Below are 26,437 nucleotides of genomic sequence, written 5' to 3' on the forward strand. Positions count from 1 at the left end.
TTACTCTTCAAGAGTAAACTCACACAAGAGTTTTCAGCCCTAATTACCCACTCCCCATGAGTTTACGGCCGTAAACTCATGGTGGGTTGTTCTAGAGTGCTAAATGACCTTGAATCATTTGAGGGTTAATTTTAGGTTTGGTTTCAAGGTATTGGAAGGTAGTTTGGGCATTTTAAGGACCTTTTGAGGCGTTTACGACAGTAAACTATGAGTTTACGGCCGTAAACTCTTGTGTACCCATTCACAATGTGTTTTGGTGGTGCTAAGTCAATCACATATGATTTCAAGCCATTTTACAAGCCAAGGGGTGAATTTAGGGTACCATTTAACCCATTTATAGGAGTTTACAGCCGAGGAACCCATACTTGGGGGGTTTACGGCCGTGACACTACTAGAAAAACAGCCTTTTACGATGCTCATTGCGCGTCGTAAAAGGCTCAGACGACGCGCAAATGCGCGTCAAGGAAGGCCCTGTCATAAAGAGAGACGACGCGCTTTTGCGCGTCATCTATAGACGATGCGCATTTACGACGCTCATGTACGACGCGCAATTACGACGCGCATTTACGACACGCAATGCGTATCAGTGATGGCCCTGTCATAAAGGAAGAAGACACGCATTCGCGTGTCGTAAACTTACGATGTGCGTGTTAATGACACGCAATGCGTATCAAGAAAGCCCTTGTCAAGAAAGGCCATGTCATAAATGAAGATGACACACATTTTTGCGTATCATAATTTTAAATGTTTAAAAAAAATATTATTTATAGATTTACTTATTTTCAAATTAAATTTGTATTGAATGTTTCATAATAGAAAATAAAATATCATATACAAAATATAGAATCCATTGCATAAATTTAATGTCATACAAATAATCGTTCCATGGAAAGATAAAACAAATCAATAGAAGTTGTAACAAAAATTTACAAACGAATTAGATACAAAAAATACAATCCATTGCCCCTTTGCTTATTCAAGATCAACCTGCAAGTAGCTAACTAATCTGTACAAATTCACCCTTGTTTCTAATCTTTTTCTTAAATAATTTACAAACATAATTCATCCATAGTACCTGAACTATAGTTGCAACCATGTTTCTTCTTCTTCTTCTGAACTCATCTCTTGCAACCATTGCTCTAAGCCTAGTCTGAATAGATACAACCGCTCCTTGTCAATTATGTGAAAAATACAACCGGACAGTGGCCTACCTTCATAATAGCAACAACTAACGAAACATGAATGAAAGAGAAGGCAATACTCACAACAATAGCTGTAGTGAACGCATCTAGGTCCTACAAGATCATACAAATCACTATTTAAATACACACTACATATAAAGGTGTCAATATTCTGATTGCATGTACTTAATATATAAAGACTCCAACAATAAATAGATATGTTATGTTACCTTGAGACATCTTTTAAGGGGATCCAAAAGATAATTACTATTTATTCTTATAACTCAAAGCATTTAGATAAAATTGTATTATATAATACTTAGAATCTTTTTGTCGTGTAACTTCATAAAACAACAATTATACACCCACCCACCATACTATTCATCAATCGTCTAGTTCTTTTTTTACTTAAATCCTAAATTTTTATAAATTGTTACCTCAAATATGATTTCATCTTTCTCCACAGGTGAACGAAGTTCTGTGTATATCTTTATATATCTTCTTAGAACCTATAAGTGTTGAACCTGATCAAAAAATTGTAAACATTAATGATGGAGAATTGAAAGTTAGGGATAGTTAGGTAAATTCACAGGTATTTATATATACCTGTGAATTTTGCTGCCACTGGCAATAAAGGTGCTATTGACCCCACCAAAGCAAGAACGAATGACATATTTATGTTGCCTATGGCCCTTATATCTCAAAGGTTTTTCCCATAACCCTTCAACATCCCACATATGAATCTCTTGGCTATCAAGATTAACAATCAAATACTTGTTGTCACTAGAAACCGAAAGAGATGTAATCAGGTGTTCTTCAGAGATAACTCTTTCAACATTTGTAGCCACGTTTAGTATCCGAATATCTTTATCTGAAAATATAGTAATCAGATATTCACCATTTGGAGTAACAGCAATATCTAACACCTTTGGCATCTGTGTTCCTCTCCATGCTTTAATCTCATTGCCTTCACAATGCCACATGCAAATGCCTTTTTTAGGGTATAAACTCCCATAGACGAGTCTCTTTGAGTCTGGAAACCAAGCACACGAGCTAACAAGGAAGCTGTTATCACCAAATGTGTGCTTACATGTACCTGTTTCCACATCCCAAAGCCTAATACTTAGAGTAATTTTATCAAGTTATCTGTCAATCTTGATCAACTATGTTCATATCAAAAGCAAGCTGTACAATCAAATGATATAGTTCTAAAACTTCTTAGTCATCCAATACTTAGAGTAATTTTATCAAAAGTAGGCTGCATAATCAAAAGCTACACTCACGGACCAACATGTAACTTACTGTAATATTTATAAATATTTCTTTCATTCACGATAAAATGATAAAATTTTACCTAAGGAAATACATAATCATGATGTGCATCGCGTATAGATGGCACAAGAATCACACGTGCAGCAGAGCCGATATATTCCACATAATCTTGAAGCTGAGGAACAATTGATATATCAAAAATCAAGGGAAAAAGTGGAAATAAAAGTGTTATAGGTAAAAATAAAGGAGCAGTTTAGACGATTATACCCTCCTAAGGATTTCAAGACGGAATAAATCATCATAAGTCCTGTTTAAAGCTCCTTTCTTGATCTCGGGGGGCTCCGAATCAATGAAAGGCCCTAACTGTTAATGAGTTAAATAGAATGATTGTTAGTTTAGAGTGGTTTTGCTTTTTGAATAGTTACAGGGTTAAAATTACAAATTCTCACCAGTATAAGCAACTGAGGCTGCTTTCTTTGCGCATATGCAAGAAGATCAGAGAGTGGCTCAAAGAACAAGTTTCCAGTTGTGGTGTAAGGTCCTGAAGCAATAATATGCTCAAAGATGACATGGATAGATCAGAGAGAATCCAGATAGTAAAAAAACCCATGAAGAAAGTAAGGAATAAATAAAATAAAAAAACATACTTGAACCATTGTAAACTGAAATGTTTCTTCTTCTTCAGGTTGTGCCCCACGTATCCAAACCCTCTACTTGTAACAATTATAAATCCCAAAATAAAAAATTATAAAAGAATTTATTGATAAAATATGGTTAGTATAAAATCTACTTGGCACTTGGCAGACACCTTTATTTGCAACAAGTAGAGCATGCATGATCAATATCTATGGTCCACCTTCATGAGGAGTGTTACCCATTGTTTATATGGAAATAGAGAGATCCTAAATTCCTACCTCAAAGAATTCAAGCCACAACTGCTTTCATTGGGTCTAGAAGGTTAGCTTGCAAATAAGCATGCATCCTCCTAGAAGGATCCTGTGAATCTGTCCGCACCATCTTATTTACAGGTATTTTTTGTGACCCTTTAAAATATATGAAAACAAGTTAGAACATGAAGAGATATATCAAGTGAAAAGTAAAAAGAAGAGCATCACTACACTTGTATAGTTGCATACCAGAAGTTGATGTGTTTACACAGGAAGCTTTGTTTGCAGATATTGAAGTAACAGGAGAGCAATCCACTGCCTGTTCAAACACATAAAAGAAATTATATATTAGATGAACCAAACCAAAAAGAAAAGCAAGCTCTGACATTTCTATAATCAAAAGACTACCTGTTGCTCTTGATAAGTGCTTGACTCGTTTAAGTTTCGTAGTTTCATTTCTATCACCGATTGTATCTTCTCAATAATAACCTCCTAGTTCAAAAGGCCCACCTGTATAAATTTACAAGATCAAGTTTAGAGTAACTAAGGATGTATTCCTCACATCCAGAAAACCCTAAGTATACATACCTCATTCATTTTGTCTTTCATGCATTGGTCTGTTACACATTTTTAAAGTGGTAAAATTAAAAAAGCACTTTGGATAAGTCAAGAAGAAATAATACAGAAATCATGCAAGAAACATCATTACCTCTCTCTTTGTGGGATGCATGTTAACATCAACATGCTCGGGAGGCAAGATAAGTGACATATATATGAAAGGTTTTGATGCTTTGGGTAAAGTTGCAGCATAGATGATTTCAATTTTCCTCTTCAGAGCAGTACATTCGACTAATCTTTCTGTGAAAAAGTGAGGAAAAGTTAGGTTATAATAAGAACCAAAATATCACGAAGAATGTCAATAAATTTGCACAAGTCAAAATTTAGAAGTTCAAGGGTGTCAAATTTAGAGGGGAAGGATTTTGATGGTTTCTCAAAGTTGTGTGATACATAACACATACCATTGATGAAGAGAACCATGGTAGTCTTCTTTGCAAAGTAACTAGAGTCGGATATAAAGCCATGCATTTCAAAAACTGAAGTAGATGGATTAGCATCTAAAGCTAGCCTCTATCTTCATCAGACTGCGAGCAACTGAGACTCCATACACAGATATGATTGCATCAAGCCTTGTAGACATAGCAACTGAGTGAACATCGGTTGCACCAGCTCCATGCTAAGAATCAGATAGTGGATATGTACAAGACATTAAAACCAATATTAAAAAATGTATGCAGTATGCCTCCCAAAATTATGGAACAAAACAATTATTAGTTTCAGATGCATGCAAAACAATTAGTTAAACTACTCACCTTTCTGCAGGAGAAGCTCACGTTTTTATGATAAATGGCAAACCGACAAAGTAGGTCAAATTTTTTTGGATAATCATCAGCAGAGTTCTAGAGAGTTTTCCTTCGTGCAATCATGTTATAAAATAAATTCTCAATCTGGTAAAAACACACACATCATCTAATCAAAAGGGGAGCAATGTCACATAATAACAGAGATTTAGTAAGATCAAAATTCACCTGTCAATGAAGCTCATTACCATGGAATTCTCATTTTTTCGATTACTAATCACATATGAATGCCAAGTCGCGGAAAATGGAATGAAGCCATTAGGAATGTCAGTTGGGTTGCTCTGCATTAGCATATATAATTTATTAGAAAAAGGAATCGATCTGCAAATGATTAGAAAAAAAGATTGAAATAGATAACTGATTACCTGCATTGGTGTTATGGCTTGTGTTCCCCTTGCTCTTATGCATTTTATACTTGATATTCCTCCCAAAATCAATACATTTGTGAAGATACTTTGAAGCAACATATCCACAGTGAACAGGCTATGCAATAATTTAAAAAAAAAGACTTGGTGAGCAAAAAAGGTTATAAGTTCATGGAGATTTCAAGAATATCAGATTTGAGATTACCTTCTCACAGAATTTGCATTCCCCCTAACCGAGTTCGTTCAGGTGGAATCTTTCAAGAATATCAGAATTGTGGATTTGCCATTGGAGCAATCGAAGTGCACATGCACATGTTTTATGAAAAACCCTAAGTCGTTGGTGTCTGAAAAAAGACTAGTCGATACCTTGTACCAAAAAACCATAAATCAGAGAGAAATGATGCCTGAATCGCTTCGTTGAGAATCACCAAGAACAACACCAATCAAAACCCTAAATCTTCGAGGAGTTGCAGTCTCCATAACATCCGCCGCACACAATAACAGATTCATGAAAGACGGATTTTGTATGTTGATCAGGGCGGCATCAGATGGCAAGACGGTGGTTCTCATGGAGAAATTTTATTTTGAGAACATGTTGAAGGCAGTGGAGATGGTATCGTCGTCGTGCCGGCCTGAAGAGTCGGGGGTGGGTGAGGGGCGGAGACAATGGAGACATATATTAGAGAACAGATCGAAACGAATGTAGAGGAAGAAAGCGGTGTTTAAAATTTTTGGGGATTTCATTTTCCCTCTAGGAGGAGAAGAGAGACGTGCATTTCAAAAAAAAAAAATATAAAATGACATTCATACAAGACGCTCATTTTAGATAAAGTGCCCTCCATGTTTTTAATTTTTTTACATTAGACACTAATTTAAGGGCACGCAATAATGCGTGACCTAAATCCTTAAATTTTTTTGAAGAGATAACACGTTTTTAATGTCACTCTCTTTTGTGTAACATAAATCACTGAGTGTCGTGGTTTGCGCGTCATAAAAGGTTCTTTTTCTTGTAGTGTGAACTCCTAAAGGAAGGGTTTTCATCAAGTTTAAGGCTTCTAATTCGTTTGTGATTGCTTCTAGATTTTAGTTCAAGACTTAGGAGGTGTGTAAGTGGCAATTTAACACCTTAGAAGGAGTTTACTACCCATGAATGGGTGTTTACGGCCCAAGCATGTTCTTGGGCAGTAAACTCAAGTTTACTCCTCTAATAATGAGTTTAAGGTGTTCTAAGTCCCATCCCATAAGTCTATAAGCCATATCTAAGCTCCAATGGTGTTTTGGAAGAGTTTTAAGGCTCAAAAACCCCACTTTTATGTGTTTATGGCCCAAGAATGTTCCAGGGCCATAAACACATGTTTATGGTCCTAAATCATGATTTGAACTCGAAATTGAAGGCTAAAGATGTTATACTAGGAGCTAGGATAGTTACCTTGGTGATTTGGAGCTTGAAATGAGTGATTTTGGATCAAGAAGTTGGATTGAGGAGAGAGGTTAGAGAGAGAGTAGTGAGAGAGTGCAAAAGCTTCAAAATGAAGCTTAATCAACTTTATATATGGTTCGGGTTTGGGACACGGTGGAATTCTATCCGATACCGACGTTAAACGGTGCTTTTGGTCACACCCGATTAAGTTGTCGTAACCCGGGGGGACCGATTCGAAAAACTTTCAAATAAATAATTTGGGCCATTTACATGAGTTTAAAAAAAGTTTAGACACTCATGAGATTATAACAAACATATAAATTTAAATAACTTAGCCCAAAAACGAAATCGGAACGAATAGCTAAAGACGGGTTTTACGGGCAGAACGGGTTACGGCGATGGAACAATTTCGGGTTGTCACATGGATATAGTGTCTAAGTCCATAACTTTATTTGGTATGTACTTGACCCGACCCGACATGGTCCATTTGGGTTGCATGGCATTACAATACTAGGATAGACAAAATGAGAGAAAGTACACTTGTGATTATTAATATATTATAAGTTCTAACATATTAATAATAGTATTATTTAATTAGTATTGATCAAGTATTAATCTAGTATTAATTTGGTGATCAAAGTGAGACTAATTAAATATATAGGGTTGATTATGACAGTCATCAATTCTTTTATGGTGGATTAATGATCCATGGTTTATGGGTTTGGTTATAACCATATGGAGCTCCATGGATAGTCCATAGGAGTTACAAACCCATGGGTCATGACAAATGAAGAGTCATGACAATTAGGGTTTACATTTGTAACTCCTAATTATGAAACACTATAAAAGAAACCCTATAGCATGAAAAATCGGCACTAGAGTTTTTCTAGAGAGGGCATAACCGATTTTCAAGTGTAAGAAGTATTCTCTCAAGTTATTCCAAGATTTGTGGTGTTGTGTAAAGCATTTGAGGCACAACATTTGGGGTGCTAGGCTCACAAAGTCTTGAAGGAATCCAAGCAACAACAAGGTATGCATTTCTACTAGTTTCTATGTTTTATGTAATCCCCATGCCATGCTAGTTAGGAAATAACATTGAAAAAGAAATTTGCATGTATATAGAGAAAACATAGATTCAAGGTTATTAGGGTTGCATGTACACTTAGGAAGTGTTAGAATACTCAAAACCCATAAATTCTAACTCGATGGTTAATTGGACCCATAGTATGTTGTTATTATATTTGTGCTATTGTTATGTATGGGTATTTTCAGGGAACTCACTAAGCTTTGAGCTTACAGTTTGGATTATGTTTTAGGTACCTCAGAGGATCACGGGAAGGCGAAGGCGTGATCGTGCACCTCCTCATGTTTTGTTTTACGATTTTGGGGTTTTTCTTATGTGAAACTTATTTTGAAAACAAATTGTGATAAATGATGGTTTTGTGGTTATTAAAAAGTTTAAAATTTTCAAGAATTTTATGAATTTTACACTGATGATATGTTGGAATTTGTTGCTACTTTCGATTTAACACAAGACTCCGCTTTATTAGACCTTGATGATGATTTTTTTTGTATGCGCCCGGATGGTGAGGGAATCTTAGTCTAAACTATTTTTTGCAGAATAATAAAGTTTTTGGTATGTTTTTATTTCAGATCTTGAATGTGATTAATTTTTTTCCAACTGCAACAAATTACAATGTACTTAATTTTATTTGAATCTCATTGAAACAGGTTGTTTTTTGTGATATGGAATCAGATTTGCTTTTGATCATGATGAGGAATCCAAACAATGAGGTCTAACAATAAGATGAAAAGCTAATAAAGTGAAACTTGTAATAACTTACAATAAAAAAGGTGTTGTTGGAAAGGAAGCCACAAAACTATATAGTTTTGAGGGTTTGGTTGCAAGAACAGTGGTTCTCATAACTTATTCCTCTTGGTTGGAAGTTGGTGCCGGAACAATGGAAGAGTAGTGGAAATATGTTTTGGTAAGTCTAACATATGATCTTAACTTCAAGTTATCTTTTTTTTTTATTTGTTGAAAATAATATTGTTTGTTTTATGTTTCAGGAAAAATTTGTAGTTGAGCCAAAGAGCCGGAAACACTCTCTCAAATTGATCGGGAAGAAGTGGAGAAACTTCAAACATTATCTATATGTCAAGTTCATTAAGAAAAAAAGTAAAGATCCTAAGTTAAATCTACTCAAACCTCTGAAAGATTATCCGTTTTTAAAGAAAGAAGACTGGAAAATTATTGTATCCCATAGAGTTACAAAAAAGTGGGAGGTTCGTTAAAGTTTTTGTATATGCATTTGTTCAATAAAAATTTTTGTATCCCAGAGAGTTACAAAAAAGAGTTACAATTTTAATGTTTCTAATGTAGGACAAAAGTATGAAAGCTAAAAATGTCCGTGTACATCATAAATACAATCATCGTTTGAGCAGAAAAGGATATGTCGGACTAATTAATGACATTGTATGAATCCCACTAATTATTGAATATTTTACTTGTATATATTTATGTTAATTGACTTTGTTATTCTTGATAATTTAGATGCAAGAAACTGGCAAGATGAAAGAGGAGAATGATAAGACAATGTTGTGGAAAAAAGCAAGAGAACTGAAAATAGGAGGATACGAATCAAATGTCAAGATGATTTTTGATAGAATTGTAACTTTCATTAAATGTCAAATATATAAAAAAAAAACAACATGAATCTATCCACAAATTCACTCATAGTATGTCCCATTTTTTTTTACATGATGAGCTGTAGAATTCGGGAAGTTTTGGAGAGATTACATGTGGAACACATGATGTGCTTACAGAGGCCTTGGGTACTGAGGAACAATGTGGGAATGTACGAGGGATGGATAAATTTATAACACCACAACAATACTGTTATTTACCCAAGAATGTTAAACATTTCTTGGAGATTGAGAACAAGAGGGTGGATAAACGTATTAACAAACTTGAAGATGACTTAGGTACTGATTGTTTTTTCTCAGGAAAAATGTCTGTAGTCTACGGACCACATCTGTAGATCTTTGCAGCAGAAGAGGTGGACCAAATGTCTGCAGTTTGAAAAAAGAAGATTGTTTTTCTAACATGTGCAGGCTACTAAAATAAACTAAAATCTAAATAAACTGATTTTTTTAAACTACAAAGTGATTTTTTAATATATTTATGACTTTGTTATAAATAATTAACAAATCTAAATCAACTTTTAGTATTATTCTATAAAAAGTGAAAATAAAAATGTTACAAATTAACATATATATTTGAAAAAAACCAACAATTTTGGTCGTAAAGTTATGCCTAAACATTATAATTAGGAATCAAAGAATTTGATATATAAATGAATGGAAATAAACTTCGATTTATTCAATTAAATCAATTAAAAACGTGTCATAAATAATTTTTCTAAAAATTTGACGATGCTTTATTAAATAATGTTTTATAAAATTTGGCACAAAAAATATAAGAATATATATATATATATATATATATATATATATATATATATATATATATATATATATATATATATATTCATATTTATATAAACAACTTCAACGACTATTATAGTAATAAACTTTTATTTATAAATTTATTAAAAATATCATGTTTGTGTCGTGAACCTTGTTTTTTTTTTTTTTTTTTTTTTTTTTTTTTTTTTTTTTAAGTATTGTAACTTTTTTTTTTCAAATTGTTTATCACTAATAAAGTTGGAATAAATATAAATTCAAAAAAACTAAAAAATAAAAATAAAGTATATGTGTTTTGTTAGGCTAGAAGATGTTAGAATACTCTGGTCCACATCTGCGCCAAGAAGGCACTACAAGAAAAATACCCTTTAATGACGCGCAAACAATGACACTCGCAGATCTATGAGACGCATTTTTGGGTATCCCTAAAAATAATGTCAGGTTTCCAAAAATTGAAGGATAGAGGACACGTATTTTCTGCGTGCCCTTAAATTAGTGTCTCAAGAAAAAAAAAACACGGAGGGCACCTAACGAAAAGAGCATGTCCTCTACAGGTGTCATTTTATATTTTTTTATGAAGGCGCGCGTTCTCCGTTTTTTCTAATTACCGGGAAATGAAATCCCAAAAAATTAAACACCCCGCCATGTATCTCCTTCTTCTCAATCTACAATCCTCTACCAATGAACCCTAATAGAATGTCTATTAGGAGGCTGTTAATCCTTTTGAAGCAGCCTGTCTTCCTCTACCTCTGCACTCTCTATCCTATCCATTTGGAAGCCCTAACCGCCACCACCAGCATCGAACCCTATCATCTCTAAGAGTTCGGAGTCCATCTGATGAAATTGACAGCTGGGCCATCGAACCCCATCAACCCTAATAGAATTTTGTGGAAGGAAGTTGGATTGACTCCTTACTTTACTGGGCCAACTTCGACAACACAACCGCGCCGGAGATTCTCCTCAACCACCACTTCGACAACATCAAATTCGAAAAATGGAAGTGCGACTACGTCCAATGCCTCACCGCGCCGACAATATTTTCAAAATCCAATATTCCATCAGGTGGAGTGACCCTGATCCCGCACTTGAAAGAAACCACTTGAATCAAACATGGGTTATGCACGATTTCATGACACCATTCGTATCAAAGAATCCAAGTGGTGCGTTCTTGAACTACAGAGATCTTGACATCGGCGTGATGACCGGAGACAATTATAGTGAAGGTAAAGCTTACGGGCAGTATCATCGGGTAGGTTGCAGCTACTCTTCCCCTCTATTTCCCTCTTTCTCTCTCATCTCTCATCTCTCTCGCACCTATGAGACGAGGTCAGTAAATCACACCTATGAGTAATACATTATTGTTACAGGATTATACATGATTTTGACCTTTCTAGGATCAATTTTGTAAGTCTTCACACTAGATGATTTAATGTTTTAAAATTGTTTTTGGTTACTCTACAAGTTGGCAATGTATTTGTGGTACCAGTTATCAGGACTCTGTATTTGACAACAATTGAGGATGTTAAATACAAAGAGAACACGATTGAATGCAAGTGGTATTAATTTTTACCCTAAATTTGATTTCTGTTATAACTTCTGATTTTCTCCTCCGTGGCCCTTTCTAATATAATAGACAATTCGTTTGTTTCTAACTTCTCAAGACGCAACAACACCTACAATGCAAGGAATAATAGACTTACATTGCACACCAAGTGCTTGATGAAATGCTTGAATCAACTAATGTACTTCGTACTATTAAGCTCTCCTGGACTTATATTGCACACCAAGTGCTTGATGAAATGCTTGAATCAACTAATATACCTATCCATAATTGGTAATTCAACATCATTACTGATTTACTATCTTATTAGCATTTTTATGTAGTTCATGAAGTGGATATTTCTGGTGACATATTTGAAATGAAAACATTTCTTTTTGAATTTTTTGCGGTTGAAATGGCTTATGATAAAATATTTGATGTGGAGGTTTTGATTCGTTATATTTTCAAATTTTGAAGGAACTTCATCAATCTTGTCAAAGGGAAGATGGGACTGAAGATCAAAGGATAGGAAGTCAGTTGCTGAAAGTGTATGCCATTGAGATTCCAACTTACACAGAGAGTAAGAACAACAAAAAACACTCAAGTTATAGAATCTTTGATTGCTAATGTTATGTTCTAAGCTTATAATTACAAGTGACAAAATATTTTGTATGTTTTTGTGAATGACCTTTTTAGCCATTGTTTGCATCTGATTCCCAATTGGTAGTAATGTAACTACACAAAATTGATTAATTGCAGATGGGTAGTAATGTAATTACAATAAATTTTTTAATTATGAAAATATCATGTTGAAACTTCAGTTCTTGACTATCAACAAAAAAAATTCTTGAAGTTAATTTCAACCTTTAGATGACTCTCTGAGGCTCTGTACGTATGAGTGTGTTTATGTTGTCTTTGCAGGATGTGAAAACATGAGACACCATTTTCATTAGTCAATACTTATTCACAGGAAGTGGGACAACTTCTCTTTGGCTGGAGGTAAGGGAAAACATGTATTTTCTTTTACTGTTGCTCATCTAATCATTTGTTAAAATTCAATTTTGGTAAACCTAAATATGGGCATATGTTTGATGTTTTAGTTGTAAAAAAATATTATCTAATCTACCATAAACAAAGAAACACATTAATATTAAACTTAAAAGTTTTTTAAAGAAAATAATTTGTTTTGGCTTCTAACTTTGGCATGATTTATTTGTGTACTTTGACATGATAAGGTTGATAAAGTTGAAGGGGTAAATATTTTCTACAAGATAAAAGAATTTTGCAACTTTGGTTGGGGCTTTGTTCTTTTTGCATGCTTCTCAAATTATTCATCTGCCAACAGGTTACAAAGATTTTTACCATTTAGATAAATATAGGAATTAGTTATTTACTTATTTTATTGATGTGAGATTTTATTTACAGGGGAGAAAATTTGAACTGTGGCATGCTTGTGTGGGTCTTCCTGCCTCTGTAGTCATTTTTATGTAATTTCATAAGCCATTTATCATTAACCCCAATCATTATTTTAGGAAAATTTACGAAAGGGCAAAACCATCATTTCATTTCATTGAAGACTAAAGAGCCAAGATAATCCTACAAGTTGAACAAATGGAGGTACCAATTGCTTATTGGAATATGTATCATTACTCACTGTTGCAAATGGTGGGAAATTCCTCAATAAAAGTATGCAGTAGGTCATCTCTTCGATCTGATGACAACATAAAATGAGGTACATGGGCAGTTTGGTCAAGCAAGTTACATGGTTAAAAATTGTTACTGATATGGAAACTTGTTGGCAATATAAATGCTATGCATCAGGTTAATATTGTGGGAAAACTAAATAAATAAAGAGCATCTTTTAGTGTAGGGTCATTTTGGGCATTTATGTTAATGTAGTGGTTATATAGGAGTAGAGAGAATGAGTGGAAGACATCTTTTCATTTGTGTGAAAACTGGAAATTATTCCTTTGGGAGAGGCTAGGCTCTCAATTCTCTAGGGTTGTTGTTCATTTTGAGTGATTAATGAATTTAGAGGTGACACATTTTTAGTTGTCAACTTCATTGGTGAGACTCAAATATTGACAATGAATTTAGATGATGAACTAGAGGAAAAAAGTTGTGGCTTGTGTCCTGTTTGGAGGATCAAGGAAGGTATAATGCCAACTTTACCCTTGAATATTATTGTCTTTACTTAATCATTTAGGAACTCATTTCCTCTATTTCTACAGACTTTACCTGATGGTGTAAGATTGAGGGGTGATATTAATGTTTTGCTCTTGGGAGACCCATCCACTGCAAAATCACAGGTAACCTTAAATTCTTTTCATTTCTTTTTATTACAGAGTTGTAATTTTAATAATCTAAGTAAATTAATGAAGGTACTTTACTATTTGTTGTTTTTAACCCATGAAATTACTCTCTTCTGTAGTTTCTCAAGTTTGTTGAGAAGACTACTCCTATAGCCGTATACACTTTGGGAAAGGCTCATCTGCAGCTGGGCTTACAAATATTCTACAACACCCTTCCATATTAGGGTTGCCATACATGAAACCATGGAAAAACAAACAATATCCATAGCCAAAGCAGGAAAAACACCATTTTTAGTATTGCAATTTTTTTATGAAATTTGGTAAAAAAAATGGTAATAATATTTATGTATGTTTTGGTAGGTTTGCCAACTACCTAAATGTTGAGTCTGGTGATGGGCACACTCTACAAAAAATTCATCAAAAAAGAAATCAAGACCTTTGATGACTTCCATTTTGCTATCCTTGATATGTTCAACTAATAATGTGACATCCCCATTTTCTCGGCCAGAAAAGACCGATTTTGTTTATGCTTTATAAAAATCAGAGTACCTCTTGTAATAAAAATGTTTGCGGAATTTGTTCCCAGTAAAACATGATAAATTCGTTATCAAAGCATTTCCGAATAAAAGTATTTTTATTCATTTTTAATCATTTGGGATGTCATCGTCAATACAGAAACATAAGCATAAACAGAACTTACATTCATTATCACTAGTATGTGATTTATATCTCCTTAATCTCTCAGTGTAATGTGACTTCATATCAACACATGTGATATAAATAAACTGAGTGGGTCGGGTTGGGAAACCTGGTGAGTACATAGGGATTTCAATCCCACAATGTTATATCATATATATAATTTAGAACTCACAAAATATACAATTTCACCATATATGTATAAGCAACTCTTATCCCACCCCGTTGATCCTCGCAACAAGACTATCCATACTCTCAAACCCAAGATTAACCGTTTTACCTAATCCATACTCCCGGATCAGAAATGAACGACTTTACCTAATCCATACTATCACATTAATGACGAATGGTTATGCCTAATCCATACTCTCGGACTAGGGACGAATGACTAATCCATACTCTCAGATTAATGACGAATGATTATGCCTAATCCATACTCTCGGACTAGGGACGAATGACTCTGTCTTAATCCATACTCTCGGACTAAGGACAACTGGCTATGTCTTAATCCATACCCCCGAATTAATGACAGTTGACTATGTCCAATCCATATTCTCGGACTAGGGACAATGATTGTGTCTAATTCATGCTCCCGGATAAATGACATATACTAAAGTTCTATTCTTTGAGTATAACTCACTTGTACTCGTAAGAAAATACTACCCAATATTCCTCATAATTAATTTAGGTCTACTCTTTATCCTAAATCATCATATATAATCGGGTATGTTCTTTAACACGTAATTCAGGCAACATCAATTAACTCGCACATAAACATATAATTAATACTTCAATCAATACTTGTATTAAAATCATGTTCATGAAAGGGACTATGCACTCACCTGATACGGTGGTGATTCCGAACTTAGACAGTGCTTCGCTTCTTAAAAAAATAATTTCCTTCGACGAAACTTACAACGGGTTTTTATTAAAAACCGGGTTTCGCTGGAGCAACATTTCCAAACCGAAAGCTTTTCTTCTCGGAGTCGTCGGGCGCTCCGGGGATTCCTTCTCATGCTAGGGAGGTTCCCTAGACTTCGGAGGGGTTTAGGGAGGCTAGAGAGAAGTTAGAGAGAGAAAGAGAGGCTTATGGTGTAAAGAAATTATGAAGAGTTCATCTCTTATTTATAGGAATTTTATAGTAAAGTAGTCTCCAAGCATCGTCCGTATCTTTCGCGTACGAGCTCCGTTTTCTACGTTCTTTATATACACGCATTGATATTTACAAGTACTACAACTTTCATTTAGACCCCGTCAGCTAATTCTCCTTCTATCTCATATTTACAAAAACTGTATCGAATCCGTCGCGCTCGAAAAGTAGAGACTAAGGTTCATCCATAACTTTCGCATACGATCTCCATTTTTGTTGATATTTATATCCATGCGTTGGTATTTACGAGTACTAAAACTTTCATTTTAGACCTTGTTGGCTAATTCTCAATCTATCTTGGATTTACAAAACTGTATCGAATCTGCCGCGCTCGAAAAGTAGAGACTAAGCTTCATCCATAAATTTCACATACGAGCTTCATTTTTGACGTTATCTATATCCACGCGTAGGTAAAAATAAAATCTACAACTTTCCTTTTTACTCCGTCGGCTAGTTCTCGACCAATCTTAAATTTAACAGTAAGAGGTGATTACACTGTTAAATGTCTGCGTAAAATTCATAACTTTTACACACAGACTCCGTTTTCGTCTGTCTTTTTGTCGTTGAGTTCCTATTAATGGGATATTAAACTCTCATTTAGGTCGCGTAAGCCAAAAACCGTTCGAACTAAAATTCTAGTTTCGGGCCATGCACCGCTATGCCAAATCTTAGAAAAATCATAACTTCCTTATACGAAGTCAGATTTGGGCGTTATTTTTATGGACACTCTCGGTTTAACATTTTCTTTGACTTTTGTTTAGATCGCTAAGGCTAAAAGTCGCGCTATTGTAAATTCACTATTTACACTTCCCGGTGCCGTGCCGGTTCCGTCGCGAAACTTCGATGGGTCATAACTTCTTCATTATAACTCAAATTTCGGCGCTCTTTATATGTACGGAAACCTTGTAACATATACTACAACTTGGTTAAGATTATTTATTCTAAATAATCTTTTGCCAAAAAGTCATTTTCGACCCCTATTATCTCTAAATTGACTAGCCCGGATCTATGGGCTTTACAAATAACAATAATAAAAAAATCCGTGTATTGATTTTGTTTTCATTTAGGAGTCGAGCAAGAGCACCCAGATAGAAGCGTTTCATGTTTTTAAGGTAACCAAGTTTGAACGAATTTTTAAAGTATTATTTAATGATCGGTGAAAATTAAAGAAAATTATTTTTTGTTTTACAGTTATTTGCAGCCAATCAGAATAAGGCAGCTGACATTGTGGGCATGCTTGCTGCAAATAGAAGCAAGCTTCTTCGATTGTTTGCTGATTTTAAGCCGGATAAATGTAAGAACATTAAATTACAAATTTGGTCCTAAAAAGTATTTTTTATTAAAAAACTCTCTTTGTATTTTATATTAAAATATTATGATAACATTTTGTTTGTGTTGCTTTTTTAAATGTAGAAAATAGCGACTCATATCATTCGGGTCATCTTCGATTGTATTTATTGTGTCTAATTTGTTTGTAAATTTTTGTTACAACTTCTATTGTTTTGTTTTATCTTTTTTTTCATGGAACGATTATTTGTATGACATTAAATTTATGTAATGGATTCTATTTTTTGTATATGATATTTTATTTTCTATTATGAAACATTAAATACAAATTTGATTTGAAAATAAGTAAATATATAAATAATATTTTTTTTAACATTTAAAATTATGATATGCAAAAATGTGTGTCATCTTCATTTATGACATGGCCTTTCTTGATACGCATTGCGTGTCATTAACACGCGCGTCGTAAGGTTACGACACGCGAATGCGTGTCGTCTTCCTTTATGACAGGGCCTTCCTTGATACGCATTGCGTGTCGTAAACGCGCGTCGTAAATGAGCGTCGTAAATGCGCGTCGTCTCTCTTTCTGACAGGGCCTTCCTTGACGCGCATTCGCGCGTCACCTTTTACGATGCGCAATGAGCGTCGTAAAAGGCTGTTTTTCGAGTAGTGAGGGGACGCACATACATTTTTAGGTCTGCAATCTTCAAAAAAACAAACAGTCTGCGAAGGCTAATGTCTGGGCGTGGTCTGCGTCGCACATATAGAAGACAGAAGAGGACATGAAGATTTGCGGACAAAAAACAAACACTACCTTAGAGAAACTAAAAAGAGGTGTATGTAATGTTTCTGAAGCTGTAAGTTGCCAAGTAGGGGTCATTATTGAAGATGTTGAAAAAGAACCACCAGAAGAATCACTTGTAAGTCCACTTTGAAAAATATTTTAAAAGTATTTTCTTTCTACAAATTAACATACTATATTTTGGTAGGATAATTCATGTCTTCTTGCGGTTGACTTTGCCGCAAATGTAGTTGCTAAAGGAACCATAATGAAGTATAGTGCCTCGGGTATTATGAAAAATATTTGCATTATTACTACTTTATGTATTTTCATTTTTTTAGAAAATAGGATCTTAATTATTTTTTACGTTTATGTAATAGATGAAAACATTCAAGTTATGATGGAAACAATTTTACAAGAAGAAGCTTTACTACCCATTCCACTTGAAGATGATTTCATTATGAAGGTCAAAGATGCACTTGGACACATACTAAGTTGGCCGAGACACTTAGTTATTCGATGCTCTGACCTAGTAATACTATTTTCACATACACTTTGAATATTTAGTTAAAGGTAAACTTTGTTGATATTTGTTAAAGGTGTTTATTTTAGTCAAAAAACTGAAATTACAAAATTTGAGAAGAGAAAAATGATATAACCAGAAAATATCCAAACACCATACCCTATACGATAGGACTACTACACTTCATTCCAGCTGCCTTGTTTCTGTTCTGTTGATATTATACCACCAAAAACTAGATACGCAGTAAAGCAATGACGCATAATAATCATGAGTTATCATCTTTTAGCTTTACACTTGTAATGGTTAACGATTTTCTTCTTTGTTCCATGACTTATATTACCACACAGGCCAATGACTTCCTTCACCCATGTCAAATTCAACTATATGAACTGAGTGAACATGGTTTGGAACAACTTCAAGGATTATTGAATTTGCTGTGAAATGAGCAAACCTTCCATAAGGATAGATCTCATAGAATCCACTAAATATTGTGTTGATGTTTCTAATAGATTCTTGTTTTGGATACTCTTTTTCATTCTCAGCACATGGGAACAAGTTAAGTGCTAAGCGATCAAAGGTTTGACCATTGGGGCTGACTTTTTCACTTATACATTTCTGAATCACTTCAACCAGATCTCTCTGTTGTAATCCTTTGGCTTCTGCATACGCCATGAGTAAATTTTGGATTCCTGTTTTAGATTCCATTTCCATGGCTTCTGACTTTATCACTTATACATTTCTGAATCACAATAAATCCGCCTTTCAATATGCTCATCTGGTAATTGGTACCTGTCATATAGGAAAACAACAAAATAGAAAAAAATTTACAACAATCCTAACACAATAAATATCAAAACCTGTTGCTGTTACCACCAATATCAATTATCAAATATCATATTAACGAGTAGCACAACATCCAAGACAAGTAGCAGTCCATATAATCTAAAACAAAGTTTACACAGGTTTAATGCTATTTGCACTCTCAAAACAGTCAACTGAAATTATATACCGAAAACACCCTTGGTTTTCTTAATTTTTCTAATGTTTGAATGAGTTCATTTTTAGCTTCATTAATTGATTCACCAGACATGCTTCTGTTTCCTGATATTTTATGATATTTGAGTGTGTTCATTCCATTCTTGTGATTCATGTTTCCTGTTTCACTTCACACAACATGAAACAAACATGCTTATGTTTCAAGCTTCCTGTTTCATTCTGTTTTTTATAACTTTTGTAGGGAAAAGTGGTGGCGAAACCTTTGAAAAAACATGCACCACTAGTGAAAAAACATGCAACACATGTAAAAGAAGAAATATGAAGTAATAAGAAAGAAAAAGGGACAAGAAATATGGTTGATAGACAAAAAGAACCATGTGATCAGGAAGAAGGTAAGGGAATAGAAAAGAAGAGTAAAACGAAGGAAAAAGAAATGGAGTGTGACATCCCCAAATTTCTCGGCGAGAAAAGACCGATTTAATTTATGCTTTTAAAATAAAATAAGAGTAATCTTTTTAAAAGATGTTGCGGAATTTGTTCCCAAAACAAAACATGATAAAAATTTATCAAAACATTTCTTAAAGAAGTATATATTTAGGTCGAACTACTATGAACAAGATCTTCAATTCTGATTTAGGTTGTTTCGGCTAAAAATCACTCGATCTAAAATTCGAGTTTCGGGCTGCATATTGCTAAGCTGAAACTTAGAAAAATCGTAACTTCCCCATATGAAGTAAGATTTGGGCGTTCTTTTTGTGCACGCTCTCGGTTTAACTAACGCTACGACTTTCGTTTAGATCGCTAAGGCTAAAAAGCACTTTATTGTAAATTCACTTTTTACTTACACAACGTCGTGCCGGTTCTATCGCGAAACTTCGACAAGTCATAACTTCTTCATTATAACTCGGATTTTGGTATTCTTTATATCTTCGGAATCCTTGTTTCAACCACTACCACTTTCTTCATAGATATCGGGTTTATTTAAAATTTATTTTCGATGCTTATTTTTATTCTTAATTCATTAAATTATAATAATTAAGCATAAATCACATAATACTCAAATAATACAATTTATTATTTCAAAACAAATTACAAAGGTTGACCTAGACTATTACATTATCATTAATGCCTAGCCTTGAAACACGGGCGTTACAATTCTCACCCCCTTAGGTTGATTCCGTCTTCGGAAACACACATCAGCAAACAGAGGGAGATAGCGACTCATCATGTCACTCTCCGTTTCCCAGGTGAGATTTGGCCCATTCGTATGTTTCCATCAACCATATTGCGTCACAACTTCTTAGTCTTACGGTCAATGACTGCTTCTGGTTCTTCTATTAACCTTTTGCTTTCATCCAATCTTAATTCAGAAATTGGAATGATGTAGGGTACATCTCCCGTGAACTTCCTCAAATAACACACATGGAAAGTGTTATGAATACCATCTAGTTCCTCTGGTAATTCTAGCTTGTAAGCTTGGTTCCCAATCCTGTGAAGAACTTTAAATGGTCCAATAAGCCTTGGACACTACTTTCCCCTTTTACCAAATCTTATAATTCCCTTCCACGGCAAGAATTTAAGTAAAACCGAAATACCAACTTCGAATGATATCGGTTGTCTTTTCTTGTCAGCATAACTCTTTTGACGATCCTGAGCTGCTAACATCCTTTCCCTAATCACTTTCAGCTTTTTAGCAGTCTGATGGACTATTTCAGGTCCCATAAACAGCTTTTCCCTAGCTTCAAGCCAACACAACGGTGTTTGTCAGTTTTCTCTATACAAATTTTGGTAAGGTGCCATCTTGATGCTCGAATGGTAACTATTGTTGTAGGAAAATTCTACCAGAGGTAAATGTTCATCCCAGTTATCTTGGAATTCCAAGGTACATGCTCTTAGACTATTCTCTAACGTTTGAATTGTTCGCTCGCTCTGACCCTCCAATTTGTGGATGGTAAGCTGTACTTAGACACAATTTCGTACCCAATTCCTCTTGTAGACTTCTCCAAAACCTTGATGTGAAACGACTATTGCGATCTGGCACAATCGTCAGGGGAACACCATGTGCTTTCACTATTTCCTTCACGTAAACTTTTGCAAGCTTCTCCACATACCACTTCTCATTGGCTGCTATGAAATGTGCACTTTTCGTGAATCGATCAACGACAACCCAAATCATGTCATGACCGCTTTTTGTTATGAGCAATTTAGTTACGAAATCCATATTGATGTCATCCCATTAACCCATGCGTATAGGTAAAGGTTTTAAACTCCCATACGGTTTCTGATGTTGAGCCTTAACCCTCGCACATGTCACACACTCGGCCACATACTTTGCAATATCGAGCTTCATCGTCGGCCACCAGTAGTAGGGTTTTAGATCCCTATACATTTTTGTGCTACCGGGATGAATCGAGTAAATGGTTTTGTGATCTTCTTCCATCAGAAGATCTCTTAATCCTCCTGTCTTAGGTACCAAAATCCTGTCTTCGAATACCTTCAACCCTTGGTTATTTGTACCGAACACTAACGTTTTTCCCAAACGTTCTTCCTTTCAGTCATTTTTCTCTGAAGCTTCCTCTTGAGCTTTCTTTATACTTTCCACAATTGTCGAGACAACTTCAATTCTCAACGCTCTTGCCCTTTTCTTTTCAAGTTTTACCTTCCGACCGAGAGCATCAGCGGCAACATTTGCTTTAGCAGGGTGGTAAAGTATCTCACAGTCGTAGCCCTTGAGTAAGTCTAGCCAGTGTCGTTTCCTCATGTTCAATTCCTTCTGATTAAAGAGATACTAAAGACTCTTATGATCAATGAAAAGTTTGCACTTTGTGCCATAGAGGTAATGCCTCCATATCTTTAGGGCAAATACTACCGCTGCCAACTCCAAATCATAAGTGGGGTAATTCTTTTCATGCTCTTTCAATTTTCGAGATGCATATGCTATCACCTTTTCTTTTTGAAATAGAACACATCCCAACCCGACTCCTGACGCATCGCTATACACTATGAAGTCTTCAACTCCATCGGGTAGAGAAAGAATTGGTACTTCACATAATTTCTTCTTTAGCTTCTCGAATGCTTCCTTACGCTTCTCACTCCAAGCATAAGTAGCTCCCTTATGGGTCAAAGCTGTCAATGGAGCAGCTATCGAAGAAAAGCCTTGGATAAATCTTCGATAATATCCAACTAATACTAGAAAGCTTCGGATCTTCGTAGGACTCTTTGGTTGTTCCCACTTTGTTATAGCTTCAATCTTAGCTGGGTTAACCATAATCCCTTCTTGGTTAACCACATGACCCAAAAATTGGACTTCTTGAATCCAAAAATCACATTCGGAGAACTTCGCATACAAATTCTCCCTTTTTAATACTTTTAACACTTCTCTCAAGTGTCTGCCTTGCTCCTCCTAGCTTTTTGAGTAATTCAGAATGCCATCTATGAACACTATCACAGATTTATCTAAGAATGGTTTACAAACCCTGGTCATTAAATCCATGAAGGCTTCTGGATCATTGGTTAGTCCAAATGACATAACCACAAACTCGTAGTGTCCATATCTTGTTCTGAACGCAATTTTCTTAATATCCCGCTCTCTTACCTTAAGCTGATGATATCCTAACCTAAGATCGATCTTCGATAAATAGCTCGAACCTTGCAACTAATCGAACAGGTCATCAATTATTGGCAACGGGTACTTGTTCTTTATTGTTCCCTTGTTCAGCTCTCTGTAATCTGTGCACATTCTCATACTCTCATCTTTCTTCTTCACGGATAACACCAGGGCTTCCCAAGGTGATGAAGTAGGTCTAATAAAACTTTTGTCCAATAACTCCTGAAGTTGCGTCATAAGCTCCATCATCTCTATCGGTGCTAATTGATATGGGGCTTTTGGTATTGGTGTTGATCCTGGTACCAAGTCTATTCTAAACTCCACTTGTCTATCAGGGGGCAATCCAAGAAGATTCTCAGGAAAAACTTTCGGATAGTCACACACCAATGGTATGCTTTGTATATCCTTTTTCTCCTTCTTAGTATCGATTACGAATGCCAAGTATGAAGTGCATCCTTTAGATAAACATCTTCTGACTTTCATTAGGGAAATGGTTCCAGAATTTACTCTACGCTTATCTCGGTATACCATAAACAACTCTTTTCCAGGCGGATTTACCCTTACTATCTTTTTCTTGCACATTATTTCGGCATCATTGGCACTAAGCCAATCCATTCCCAATACTACGTCGAAGCTGTTTACCTCAATGGGTAACAGATTCTCAAGGAATTCGTTTCTGTTCAGGTTAATGACAATATTCCTAATACAATCGCTAATAGGTATGAATTTGCCACTAGCAACTTCTACATCATCTAGCTTTTCTATACGCAATGCTAGTCTTTCACCAAATTTATGTGATATAAAGGAGTAATTCGCTCCGGAATCAAACAATAAATTGGCAGGCAATCCATTTACAAGAAAACTACCTGAAGCAACATCCGTTGCATCCTTTGCAGCTTCCAATGTCGTTTGTAAAGCTCTGGCTTTTGGCTTTGGTGGATGATTGGGCTTTGCTGCATCCTTCTTCTTCGGGTAATCCTTCAAAATGTGCCCCTCTTCATTGCACCCATAACAGACTTTCTTATTGAAGGTGCATTCATTAGCATAATGCCCGGGCTTTCCACATTTGTTACAAGTAACTTCCTCGCTACATTTCCCAGCATGTTTCTTCTTACACTTGTCACACCATTTCTCTTGGATCCTCCTCCAAATTTCCTCGAACCAGATTTCGAGAACTTATTCTTTTTGTTGGAACTAGAAGTTCCTTCAAACTTTCTATTTTCGCCAACATCAACCTTGCTAGCGGCTCTCCCCTTAATCATATCTTCAACAAACTTGGCAACCCAGATAGCTGCCTCTAGAGTAAGTGCTTGACGGACTGGCACTGCATACTCCCATGGATGTCTCTTTGCATACCTGTCTATTTTCGTCAGCTCATCTGGGACAATACGCAAAGCAAACTCCATTTGTTTGTGAAGTTATTTGTGTATTCATCAATGGTCATACTTCCCTTCTACAATGCCAGAAATTGGTTTTCTAGCTCAAAACATATTTTGGGCCGAGCAGTACTTGCGCTTGAATTGCACCAAGAACTCTGCCCAAGTCAGTTGCAGTGGCTCATTAGGGCTTAGGGTCTTCCCAGAGTGTTCCACCACTGAACAACGCCACCTCTGAACTGACGCACAACAAATATGGTTTGTAACTTGCCTTGGCAACCACATGTCATGAAAGCCAATTCCATTTCCGAGATCCAATCCATTAGTCGGACGAGATCTTCTTTTCCAGTAAAAGTTGATGGCTTGCAAGTCATAAAGTCTTTATACTCGCATCCATTTCTCTCCACTCTGTCCTCGTGGTTATTCCTCCTAACGACAAGTGGTTCAGTTTGACCAACGGATCTACTATAATTTCCTTCCTCAGATTGATCGTCATTTAATTCCGGTTGTTCAACAGGAATTGAAGGTTCACTTCTGTTGTTCAACAATATTTGCCTCATTTCCTCCCTTTGTTCAGCCATCATTGTCTGAATCATGGATTGTACTCCAGCCATGGTGATGGGTTCTGGTGCAGCTCCTGCTATAGGCACCTGTTCCATCACTTGGGGTTGAGGTTGCTGGTTTCTATTTGCATTTCCAGCTCCACTTCGAGTTCTTGCCATTATAATCTATATACCAAATAAGGCGAATTTTCTTTATTCACGATAGATATTTAAATTCTCTTTATCCCTCCGAAACATTTACATGCTAGTTCTAATATCATATTCGTACGCTTAGAATCCTGAACACATAAGGTTTCCTGATCCGGTCGGCAACAGACCATAGATCTGAACAAATAATGGCATATATGGAAAACATATAGCATTTAGCACATAAAAGCATTTTAGGCATCTTTCCTAAAATATACTAGTGCTCGTGTCTAAAATATGGTAGACACTCATATCACGATCATTAGTTAGCATGCTAAGTTTAAGTCTAGAAATCCTACAAATTCCTAGTTCACTTAAACTAATGCTCTGATACCAACTGTGATATCCCCAAATTTCTCGGCCAGAAAAGACTGATTTAATTTATGCTTTTAAAATAAAATCAAAGTAATCTTTTTAAAAGATGTTGCGGAATTTTTCCCCAAAACAAAACATGATCAAAATTTATCAAAACATTTCTTAAAGAAATATATATTTTTATTATATATCAAAACCTCGGGATGTCATGTTCCGATACATATCAAAAGCATAAACAGTACATTATAAGCCTTACAACAGTTATTTACAATTACTGTCCTACAATCCAAAAATCTATCATCATCATCATCCGAATATGCTCGTGGTCCACTACCTGTAATATAAAAAGCTGAGTGGGTCAGGCTTGGGAGCCTGGTGAGCATATAGGGTTTTCTACCCACAAATAATAATAAATTATTAAATTCATCAACTAAAAATAAATTTATTAATTTCATCAACCAACAATAACCCTAATTACCCATTGCCGTTATCCTCACTTTACGTCCTTAAACACCTATCATAAGGGACCTAGTCTAAGGAATTTCATCGGGGTGACAACACTGCTTTAGGGATTCCTCAACAATTTATGTCAAATAAGGCAACCATGAGGGGGATAGAGTATACCAGCGAACATATAGTTCAACGACACCTACATGTTGCGAACATGCTAGCATTCCACTGGACCGTCTAGAAAGGTCTGTCGTCTTCATCTATACCCCGCTAGATGACTACAACATCATCAACAACAACAACATCGAGGCCTCTCATCATTTTAACACACATCAACTATTTCATCTACCCATGTTTTACCCAACATATTTGTAGATAAAAATACATATACAGTTTAAAACTTGTATAAAACATTTATTTAACACCCATCTCAAATAAACAAACACTATAATTACACATAGCACATATTGTATAAAAAATACTTCATATCTATGTGTAAGATGAAAGTGACTATACACTCACTTGTTAAGATGACAATTGGGCAACACCTCGTCTTTTAATATAATCTTTTCAGATAAAAACGAGGTTCATGTGGACAGAGTTTCGGCTCGAAAACTATTTTTCTC

At 35.3% G+C, this 26,437-nt stretch overlaps 1 pseudogene; it reads right to left on the reverse strand.

The window, feature by feature from the left end:
* Nucleotides 1-3,377: 3,377 nt before the first annotated feature.
* LOC111877029 (DNA mismatch repair protein MLH1-like) lies at nt 3,378-5,129 on the reverse strand (annotated as a pseudogene).
* Between the last annotated feature and the right edge of the window lie 21,308 nt (nt 5,130-26,437).

The sequence above is a fragment of the Lactuca sativa genome, chromosome 5 (genome assembly GCF_002870075.4).
Source record: "Lactuca sativa cultivar Salinas chromosome 5, Lsat_Salinas_v11, whole genome shotgun sequence".
NCBI lineage: Eukaryota > Viridiplantae > Streptophyta > Magnoliopsida > Asterales > Asteraceae > Lactuca > Lactuca sativa.